The sequence below is a fragment of the Amblyomma mixtum genome, chromosome 8 (genome assembly GCF_055824585.1).
Source record: "Amblyomma mixtum isolate Tamu chromosome 8, ASM5582458v1, whole genome shotgun sequence".
Taxonomy (NCBI): domain Eukaryota; kingdom Metazoa; phylum Arthropoda; class Arachnida; order Ixodida; family Ixodidae; genus Amblyomma; species Amblyomma mixtum.
In genome coordinates, this window is record NC_143019.1 from 97,363,749 (window position 1) to 97,368,773 (window position 5,025).

General features: G+C 46.0%; 1 pseudogene; it reads left to right on the forward strand.

Moving 5' to 3' along the window:
* The first annotated feature begins 1,480 nt into the window (after window positions 1–1,480).
* LOC149333643 (uncharacterized) lies at window positions 1,481–2,472 on the forward strand (annotated as a pseudogene).
* Window positions 2,473–5,025: the final 2,553 nt, after the last annotated feature.

Genomic DNA, 5,025 nt, shown 5'->3' on the forward strand with positions numbered 1-5,025 from the left:
AAAAATCGCATGTAACAAGAGGTGGAGAGTGTCGTTTTTGGCACTTCGCAAAGTTGCAAGTTTGAAGCCTCATTCCATGCACAAAAAAATTTTTCCCGCGCATCAGAATTTTTTCAGAACTTCTTTACAAATTGTGCAATCCGAGAAAATAAAAACTGTTTTCTTGCTCTTTCAACCTTCCGAGCAAAAAAATTGCAATCTTTGCTTCTGGAGCTATGCGGAGCAAAAAAGGCACTTTTCAGGGCAGCCTTAGGGCAAGATGCCAAAGGTCTTCCCACTGAATATTTTTCTCAGTATTTTTCAGCTGTTTTTACTCACCTCAGGCAAGTTCTGTTGGTCTAGGCTTGACAGATAGTTTTCAGTAGGGTCTCAAAATTGACCGAAGTTCAAAAACGCCAAAAAAGTGACAACAGATAGTTTTCAGTAGGGTCTCAAAATTGACCGAAGTTCAAAAACGCCAAAAAAGTGACAACTTTGACTTGGGTTTAAAAAAAAAACACCATCATCGATTTTGTTACAATTTGCCTGAATAATCCTCAATACATGTTATCTTTAAGGCACTAGAAAAGTGTTGCATTATATTGTTTTAAAATACAAAAATAAACACAAACCTGAGTTCATGTTTTGGTTATATAGAATTGCTTATTACTGCCTCTCAGAAATAGTAGCTGTCAGAAATTTGATTTAGAACTCATTGAACGTGGTTACATTTTATTTACCCGAATATCCGAACCATTCTCAATGCATATAGAGCTTCTATTCGCTTGTTAGCGGCGCTCTTAATGCGTGAAAATGGGAATAAATTCGCTATTTTGCCTGATGTCGTAAGAATTGGCTGGTGGCGGTCAAACGTTGTTTGTATTCTCTAATTTATTAGTCGTACGGTCTATTGGTATATATAATCGATTCTTTAAAGATATTAGATCATTTCTCGGTTCTTAGAAAAAATTTTATGTATAAAAGTTAATATTAATGGGTTTCTCAATTCGGCGTTTTCGAACCTGCGTCTATTTACCTCTGTGTTCAATAGTTCTACAAGCCACTGTCAGGAGGCAAAACGTCGTCTCCTGAGGGGAACGATTTATCTGCAAGGTTTTTAATCATGGGGAGTTTTAATCGGGATGCAATTTAAAAATGAGATGCCGCTTCATGTGCACATTGCAATTCAGAAAAACGTAACAAGAAATAAACGCCGCCAGTTGATTTCGGTTTTGTGCACAGTATATTGTCCAGCGCGAAGCGCTAACCAGATCACAGTCTCTTCCATTCAGAAGCAGCGTTGGAGGCCACGTAGAATGCACTGCCTTAAGTTGACTTAGCGTACTTCCACAGGCGGAGCGTCTGAACTCCAGGCACTTTCTTTGCCAGTTTCCATTGTTCCTTCTTCACTTCGCGAAAGTGTGCAAGCTCCCTCTGTGGCAGCTCCAAAATGGTGATGTTCTTTAGTGTTTCTTGAATTGCGTCTACGAAGCCTCCGGCTATGTGTATGGCCTCACTTACAGGCTTCCGCAAGTTGTGTTGTGATTCTCGATGGTGTGATGCTGCGTCATGTTTCCTCAGGAATTGTGCCACTATCCACATGATGGCATTTTCACTTTGGAAAATTTTGAAATGAGCAGCGAGGATGAGGTGTTGATTGCTACATGGGAATACGGTGATCTAGTTAAAAAAACTCTGACCGCTTCATCGTTTATTAGAGAATTTCTAAGAGTGGCCATGAAAGGCATTCCCTACAACTATATTATATCTGTGCAAGCAAGAGCAATACACGAAAAAACACACAGATGCAAGAGAGGTGCAATTGTTTTACATTTCGATTTTCCCAAAAAATGAACAGTTGTGCTTCCAGACTGAGTACAAGCGTACCATTGGCAGAAAAAGCAGGTAACCGTGTTTACCTGCGTTGTCATGTCAAGAAAATCGACTGGTAACTACGCCGTTAATTTCGACAATATGTCTCATGATTCCGCTCATGCATGCTTGGCTCTGTCGAAAATCAAAGCACATCTCGAAGAAAACGCGCCAATCTACACCAAGATAATATATTTGAGCGACGGGGCTCCCGCTCACTTCAGGAATAAATACCAGTTTCATGAGCTGCAGCGCAGTGAATGTCAACGAACGATATTGATATTTTCGGCCTCTGGACACTGCAAAAATGCTTGCGACGGCGTTGGTGGGCTAGTGAAACATTCAGCATCAAACCACAACTTGCAGAATCCTGCCAATGAGGCCATACACAGAGCCGGAGGCTTCGTAGACGCAATTCAAGAAACACTAAAGAACATCACCATTCTGGAGCTGCCACAGAGGGAGCTTGCACACTTTCGCGAAGTGAAGAAGGAACAATGGAAACTGGCAAAGAAAGTGCCTGGAGTTTAGACACTCCACATGTGGAAGTACGATCAGTCAACTTAAGGCAGTGCATCCTACGTGGCCTCCACCGCTGCTTCTGAATGCAAGAGGCTGTGATCTGGTTAGTGCTTCGCGCTGGACAATATACTGTGCGCAAAACCGAAATCAACTGGCGCCGTTTATTTCTTGTTACGATTTTCTGAATTGCAATGTGCACATGAAGCGGCATCCCATTTTTAAATTGCCTCCCGATTAAAACTCCCCATGATTAAAAACCTTGCAGATAAATCGTTCCCCTCAGGACACGACGGTTTGTCTCCTGACAGTGCCTTGTAGAACCATTGAACACAGAGGTAAATAGACGCAGGTTCGAAAACGCCGAATTGAGAAACCCATTAGTTGGATTCCCTCTTGATCTCGTAGAGGGAAATTTAGTTAATGATGATTGTTGTAGGATTCTTGACGTCTTGCAGATTCGTTTTGCTCAATCACATTGCAAGAGGACACTTTAGGAGAGGTTAACTTTTTATAACAATTAAAAGCACAAAGGAGGATACAAGCAAGGAGAAAACATATTTACACTTGACTGGCTCGCAGTTCTAGGTGACGAAACCAGCCCTCGGTCCTGCCGAAGCAGCTGGTTTTAAAACCAATGTCCCCGCCCTCGGTGGGAGAATAACAAATCAAGTACTATACAAACATCCACCCAATAACTTATTGGGGAAAGGAAAATACCACAAATCAGCAGTTGGGGAAAGAATAACACAACCAATGAATGATTGGGGAAAGAAGCTAACTCATCGCGACACTGTACACATATGCACACTTTCCACCATCACGATTTCGGATAATTATGCTTTCCCGCTGCGAGCTTCGCGAACACTCGCTTTCCCAAGGTCCGGTTGCCGCCAAGTTCGAGGAACGCCATTTCAACTCATCTGTTTCTCGTCGTCGCTCCTCATGCCTGCAGCTAGCGTGACAATAGGTCAAAGCATGCCGCTGCAGACATGGTACAAAGAGCCACGCACTGTGACGCGGGTCAGCCTCGCCGTACACACGTGCACACAGGATGCCGCCTAACGACTCAGTCCATGAGGGGAGTTTGACGTCTCCTGTAATCCCCCGCCATTCGGCGCCCCCTCTTCTCCCGCCGGGTTGACTGACCCCTTCCTGTGTGGTTGTGCGGAGGGCCCAAGAAAAAGGGACTTAATGGGCATTCCCATAAAGCGACCGGATGCAGCAAACAACATACGGCACCGCGAACTTCACTCCTCCCAACCAAGAATGTCACACAGACACTTGTTGTCAGTGGGACATTAAAGTTCAGCCACGGTGTCCAACAACAAAAGTACATACACACGCACACACGCGTACGTCGGCAGTCCGGTCAGTCCACCAACACGCACACATGCGCCGGCTGTCCGGTCAGTACACCAGCACGCACACATGCGCGCACACAGCGGATATTTCAACCCGCACACACAAGGCTGGAGACCAATCTGCACATTCCAGAATTCACCATGTCAGATCGGTGCCCCAAACTGGCAGAAATAAATTCTAGCCACCTACATCTCGAAACAACACTTGTTTCTTTTGAGCCTTGCCCACAAGATTGGACCAAAATTTACAATTATTCGGCACAGAGCCGGTTGTAAAGGCTGCCGCTGCCGTCGGATCAATAGAGCACACCTGCTCCTCGCGGGCCAAGAAGATTGCTACTGCCCTCGCGTCTGCATTCACCCCTTCTTTCAATTTTACATTCCGTTCAGGCCTCTCATCGGCTACTTCACATGCAGTTTTGCATCGAGATTCAAGTAGCGCTAGCTCTTCGTACAACTGCCCACCGACGTTCGCTTCAAAGAAAATCGTGCTGTCACGCCTTCTTTTCTGACAACTACCTTCACCAGCTTGCTTCCCCACTTCTGGCGATGAAGCATACTGTGTCTCCTCCACGTCGATACCCACAGGGACAGACGCATTATCCGAATCCTGCAATTCCTTATCAGCTTCGAAAACCATTGCAGTGATGAAACGCGCATTACTTCCTTCCTCGGCATCAAATGCAGCCTCATCGCTCGTTGTTAACTCACAATCTGCTGCCAAAACTTCTGCAGCTATCGGATTGGCCTCAAGCTCTACCGGCGTCTTAGGTGTGTCTCGAATTTTGAAATGTTCTTCAAAATCAGCTTGCTCTGTTTCTTCATGCAGCCGCTCTTTTTCTGGCTGCTCTAGCAGCGAGTGCGTCTCAGGTGTTACCAACTTCGCTACACCATCAGCTACATCTGCTGTCACTGCGCAGGGTGTCAGCTCCGGCTGGCTGACCACCTCATCTTTGAGAGCTCGTTTAGCGTCGCCTGCAACGAGAGTTCCCGCTATTGGCGCCTGCTCCACCTCTTCGTTGAGCGTTACTGCGTCCTCGGAGTTAGCGCCAACCTGCTCTGGCAGAATGCTTAACTCTTGTTCACGACACTCATGCGCCTCTTGGGTCTCCTCTATCTCAGCTTGCTCTGACAAGCAGCGCTTCAAAGGCGTGACTAACGCCCCTATGCCCTCGGCCATCTCTCCTGGCACGGCACACACGGTTGGGCCCTGCTGCCTAAACGCTGCAGCTTTCACACCTATAGCCATTGGCCCACAGGTCACTCTCAATACGGGAACATGCTGTTCTCG